Source organism: Hyposmocoma kahamanoa, unplaced genomic scaffold, assembly GCF_003589595.1.
Source record: "Hyposmocoma kahamanoa isolate Upper Pololo Valley unplaced genomic scaffold, ASM358959v1 93082, whole genome shotgun sequence".
NCBI classification, from domain to species: domain Eukaryota; kingdom Metazoa; phylum Arthropoda; class Insecta; order Lepidoptera; family Cosmopterigidae; genus Hyposmocoma; species Hyposmocoma kahamanoa.
Genome location: NW_020654823.1, coordinates 8,470 through 15,000, shown reverse-complemented (window position 1 = coordinate 15,000; position 6,531 = coordinate 8,470). Strand labels below are relative to the sequence as shown.

At 35.7% G+C, this 6,531-nt stretch overlaps 1 long non-coding RNA gene across 1 annotated transcript in view; it reads right to left on the bottom strand.

Annotated features, from left to right (window-relative positions):
* Positions 1–4,365, bottom strand: part of LOC113237704 — a 6,137-nt gene extending 1,772 nt beyond the window's left edge. The window contains exons 1-2 of the long non-coding RNA XR_003311059.1: positions 4,269–4,365; positions 3,975–4,022 (exon numbers count right to left, since the gene is read on the bottom strand). This is a non-coding gene — a long non-coding RNA (uncharacterized LOC113237704). The remainder of the gene's footprint in view (positions 1–3,974; positions 4,023–4,268) is intronic.
* Positions 4,366–6,531: the final 2,166 nt, after the last annotated feature.

Genomic DNA, 6,531 nt, shown 5'->3' with positions numbered 1-6,531 from the left:
TCTACCAGCTCTAAAGCCAAACTGTGAGTCAGAAATAACTTTTTCATCTTCGAGGTAGTATATAAGTCGTTTGTTTATAATTTTTTCAAGAATTTTGAAAGAGCTGGTAGAACAGATATGGGTCTGTAATTGTGAACACTGTCTCTATCCCCTGCCTTGTATATTGGATGAATCTGTGCACGTTTGTACACTGTAGGAAATACTCCAGTATCTAGACAACGATTAAAGACGTGGGTAATAGGACCAACCAACCAAATAACGTCTTTAGCCATTTTCAAGAAGCTGGTTGGAATGTTATCCCACCCAACTGCTGAATCCAACCTCAAACCAAGCAGAATAGACTCAACTTCAATTGCATCAGTAGAAAAAAAGCACGAAAGATTTATGATTAGATTGAGTTTTGATGAACTCAGTGACTCTATTAGTGATATTGTGCGATTTTTGTCTATTCGTGATTGCATCCGCCAGTAAGCCACATTTGCCACAAAATTTGAAAATTGTCCAGCGGTTTAACGACACGTCGCGCCGCCCGCTGCCCCATTGGTTGCCGTCCAGCGCCTGTCAACGCTGGATCTGTGTCAAATTTTATCACGTCTGTTATATTTTTAACCGACTTCAAAAAAGGCGGTTTTCAATTCGATTGTACTTTTTGGATGTATGTTACGCGATAACTCGGCATTTGTGAACTGATTTTAATGATTATTTTTCTACTGGAAAGAGGATACCGTAGTATTGGTCCCATTTAAATTTGAAGAAAATATTACACGTCTAAGGGTGGTAAACCGGGGGATGAATCCGATTTCGCACACTTTCCGGTAACGGATACAATAAAACTTGGCCAAGATGTGTAATTCCATGAACTTTTGAGGTCGGATTTTTTTTATAAAAAAGTTACAATTGTAATTAGTTACACCGAAAGTAAATATTATACTCTATCAATTTCCAGCATGTGGATTGCGAAACGCAAGGGCCGGCCCCCCGCACTCAAAAAAGCCTAAAACCTAGTCTCACATTCAAATACTCGACCTTAAAGATATCGAGTTCCTAGGTTTTCGCGATTGGAAATGAAACTATATCTTCGTATATCAATATACATGAGACTGCAGTACTAATTATTGATGTGTTTTATTTCCAATTTCCTTTTAAATAAGGTATAAATTTAGTAAAAAGTTCTAGTGGAAGATAAACTACTTTTCAGGATCGAAATCGCGTTTATTTGTTTTTTCAAACCAGCCAACGTTTGGGGCTCCTTACAGGGCCATAACGTATGCAGGAGTTTATAAGCTTGACTGCGAGTGTACATTGGACTGACGAAGCGAAACATTCCTACTCGAGTCGAAGAACATAATATATGTAGCTGATGTCAAGCTTCTTCTCCTTCTTAGTCGCTTCCTCACTGCTGAGGATCGTGACTTCACTTCATCGTGCTAATTATTAGCCTCAGTCGCCTGTTGGAATGCGGCGCTGACAGGTAGCTCCAGTTGTTCAGAGATCTGATCCGACCACCATTTGGGACTCCTGCCTCTAGGTCACTTTCCTTCCACCTTTCCTGTCACCATCAAACGCTCCAGGTTATCAACATCTCTACGTGACACGTGTCCAAAATAACTTATCCACACTGCATGCAGATTGAAAACAGACGCAGTACAATCTCTATCTTGAGTTCCTCAAATACAGAGACATTGGTGCGGCGGGCTGTCCTGGATGCCAGGAACCCATGTGACCGAAAGAAATGAGGAGCCCAGATCTTAGAAAGATGAGAGGTTCTTTCTCAGGAGCAGCAAGCGGCAGGCGCGGTGAAGACCGAACTCATGAAGCCGTTATCCATGGACAACTTAATTCTCGCAGGCTGTTATTTTGCAGGGACCTTTCTTTTTGTTTATCAAATACAAAACAATATCAAAGAATTTAAACAAACTTCACTACTTAACTTAAACTTAACTTTAACTTGACTGCCGTGGCTAACATACGGTAAATGTTCCAGTCTCGAGATATTCGCTGTCAGTCGTTTTGGAGTCCCTGTTAACTTGTGAACCACTTGTGTAGTATTATGTACACATAACTACTTTGGACTGTATTTCTTAGTTTTAATACTGTCAACAACAACTATAGCAAACTCTGTATCAAAGATATTCATTTATTGACAAAAAAGTAAACATAATAACAGTTTAATAATCATGAATTTACAACTTAGCGCCTATTGCACAGAAAAAAGCTAATTCTTAAATCAGAAGAAGAATACAACAAATTATAAGCCTATGTCAATTCTACCGGTATTTGATAAACGATTTGAATCTTTGTTATTGTCCTATTGTTATGTCCCGTATTTTCTTGGCACATCAAACAGCAGATTACTTCCAAACAACATGGATTCATCCAAGGGCGCTCCACGATAACCAATTTAATTTCTTTTTTAAAAGATTTGATCACATCTGTTGATAAGCGCGTCCCCGTAGATGTAATATATACAGACTTCTCATAAGCATTCGACAAAGTTAACCATGGCATTCTTTTAAGGAAAATATCCGCATTTGGTATCAGTGGCTGCTTTCTAAATTGGTGCTCCTCATATCTGGAGGACAGGACTTCAAAGGTGGTTTTAAATGGTTTTACATCAGACCCTTTCTCGACATCCTCGGGAGTTCCTCAGGGATCACATCTTGGCCCAGTATTCTTTAATATGTTTATCAATAACATAACAGCCTGTTTTTCACAATCTTACATTTACCTTTACGCCGATGATCTCAAAATAGCTAAGCCTTTAGAATCTACCTCGGATCCTGTTCATCTTCAACATGATCTGTCTAGGCTTGCCGAGTGGTGCGCAATTAATAAAATGACACTCAATGTAGAAAAATGTTATCATATATATTTTACTCGAAGCAAAAACATTCAAAACAATAAATATAAAGTACATGATAAGCGCATAACAACAATCAGTATCGTAAGGGATCTGGGTGTAACATTTGATTCGGAATTAAAGTTTGAGAACATATTAGCAAAATTGCCTCTAAAGGCTATGTGTATCTTGGCTTTGTATTTAGAAATGGCAAAGATTTTATAATACATCTACTAAAATAAGTATTTTCAACAGCCTAGTCAGATCTGGTCTTGAGTAGGGAAGTGTAGTGTGGTCACCTTTCTATGAGATTCATTCGAACATGATTGAACGGGTTCAAAAGCGTTTCTTGTATCATTTGGCTCACCATTGCAAGAAAGCTAAACAATTTCATTCTTATAACACCCGTTTAAATTATTTCAATATGCAAAGTCTGAAACAACGTAGGCAATTCCTCGATCAAACATTTCTATTTCAAACTACAAATGGTGTAATAGATTGTCCCCAATTACTGTTTAATTTTAAATTTAATTCCCTTTCAAAATACTTCCTGTTTTATGTCGCCCCTTCCCGTAGTAATCTTGGCCTAAATTCCCCCATCAACAGACTGGCAAAAAACTACAACGGCTTGGCGTTAAAATTTGACAGTGAAATAAAGTCAAAGCCGAATTAAAAAGGCTACTTTATTAAAGGCTACTACCTGGGTCGCCACTCACATGAACATACATTTATTTGTACATAATTTACTATATTTAAAATACGTACTTCCTTTAAATGCATCCATATACTTTTGTAATAATAATTAAAGTTGTAATAACAAAATTGTGTTATTGTTGTGTGTTGTGTTGACACGTAGAGTAATCAACAAATAGCTGTAACATTGACCTTAAACAGTTAATTTGTAAGTAGTCAATTACTTTAAGTTGTTTTAATACTCCAATGTATAAACGCATGTCGTTGCAACTTGTAAATGAAACAACACAAAAACTCGAGCCACGATATCGTCAAATTGTTTGTGTATGTTTTGTAAGATGTCCTAAATAAATAAATAAAATAAACTTGAACGGGAATGTATGATGTGTTCGACACGCTCTTAGTCGGGTTTATAGAGTAGACAATAAGTTTTCATACGTACCTTCAAACAGTCGTAGACATTCTTCTCCGGTACCGTTGAGATGTAGTGCTGTAAGATAAAGAACGTAATAACAGATTGTTTATTAAGTGCACAAAACTATAAGTTTACCACTATATATTTCACGGGTTCTAGTCGTTGGATGGGTAACTATTGTTAGCCGTTGTTTATCAATTGTGATAATTATTAGGAATTTTTTATTATTAGTAATTATTAGTAATTAATTAAAAAGTAATTAAACCAAAAAGAACATTTAAACAACATAAAAAGTATTTGTGAGTAAATAAATGGTCGTACCTGCAGAGACGTAGAAAACATGGAACAATATAAAAAAGTGAAGACCAATTTTCATCTTATTTAAATATTTTAACTAAGTTAACAGTAAAACAGGACAGAGTAATGATTATTTAAAAATATTTGCGGAAAATGTGATACCACACTTTATATAGCTTGACCATACAACAGAGTCATAGGTCAATACGAGATAATACCTATGGGGTGATTATTTTAGGCAACATTTTGGATTAATTTACTTATATTTTATTTTTTATTGGTTTCGCGAGAGATGTAGACGGATTGATCCAGGCTCTGCTTCACTTTTCTGATTTTCTTTTGTCAGTTGCATCGCGGTGTAAGACAGCGCCTGTAATTGCACGCTGGCCACAATTATTCGTTTGCAATAGAATACTACTTGTGTTACATTATCTCGGTTTGAAATTAAAATATATTAGTACTCTTCGGTTTACCAACGATGTGTGTTGTCTGTGTCAAGTTTAAATTAAAAGGTTTTTTTAAATCATTCCATTATTTAAATCCAAATTTAGAATAACTTTATTCGAAATTTTCAAAATTGTCGCTGACAACTTGTCTTTCAACTTTCGGTAACTACATTTAAAAACTTTACTCCTTTTGGGCTCCTGCGCCGCCAGGTAAAAGAGCATTTATGCCAAGCTACGTCTGAACTAAATTACAATATGAAAACCTGAACAACGTTTGCTCCTCGACCACGGCAGAATAAAAACAATGGAAGTTCCTTAAGCCTCGATTACTACCAGAACCGTTGTCGCCAAAATATACCAAAGAAATGAATGATAAACTTAACGAAATCTTGATAATGATTGGTCGTAGTTTCTGATTTAAAAAGATGCAACAAATTATGGACTGTTATATAATTTAAACTTTACCCAGTCATTATATCGCTGAAAGTTCAATATCTTTATAGTAAGTTACATTTTGATTTTATATTGAAATTTTATGCAACGAGCTGCCATCTTGCGGCCAGTAGCTGGACTACAACGGACGACTAACATCTGAACAAATAGAAAGTAGTATTTTCTCGGCAACAGATCTCTTCTTTTAATAAATTTTTAAATTAACAAATGTTCGCTAGTTGTAGCGAACAGGGAAAATTCAGTTCCCCAAAAGATAAAACTCGACCATAGTGCATTGGGATAATGTTTACTTTGGTTTGTCACAGTACAAATACAATTCATTATATAGAAAACGGAAAATTTACTAAAATAAGACCGATGATACAGAATACCACACGGGTAATATTTTTGGCGAGGCTATCATTTTTGCACTCCAAAACAGCACAACAAGGCATTTGTCTACGATTTTAGAGAATTTGCGTGAAAGAATATATTATACCGTATAAAGCAAAAATGGCGGACTGAGTTCTGATAAAATAAAAATAACTATGCCCAGCCTATGCCTGCCTATGGCACACGTGAGACGCTCAAAGTCAAAGTCGAAGATTATTTATTCCATAGGTAAAATAAATTTACACTTGATAACGTCACATTTAAGCTACTGCTCGTTCACTACGCTGACATTTTTACCGGAGAACCGAAAGAAGTCACTCCGTTTATCTCTACTTTCTGAATTCTACCGTTGAGATATGACAAGACAAGTTTCGATGCCTTACACCGTAATGTTACAGCTTCCTAATAAGAGTAATATGATCAACGCAATCAAATGCCTTTGAGAGGTCACAGAGAACACCAATAGCGTTCTGGGAACGTTCCCAAGCAACAAAGATGTATTTTAGTAAAGCTAACTAACCACTTCTACTTTATTTATTATTCTGTGGTTTGTACAAACGCAAACCGAGTTATCTATTTCAATACATTTTTCGCTTTCGCCATCGGGATGCAAGGCAGAAGAATTAATTTTATTTCAAATATTTGCTAACAGATTGAGTGCATGTTTGCAGTTGATGCGTGAAGTCGTAATCAACTTCACGCATTAACTGCATGCAGTACCACAAGGAAGCGTATTGAGTCCGCTTTTCTTCATAATTTATATTTATATGGCAGTTAATTGCCATATCATACACAGCACTTACCTATTATGTTCGCAGATGATGTCACGATGTTGTTTACCAAGAATGGTAAAACAAAAACTGATTATGAACTTGACATAAACAATACTTTGAACGGTCTTACTACCTGGCTTAAATCACTAAACTTAAAAATAAATAATTCTAAAACAATATGTATTATAATGTTTGGTTTATTATAAAAAAGTAGAATGTAGCATATTAATCTACCAGTTCATA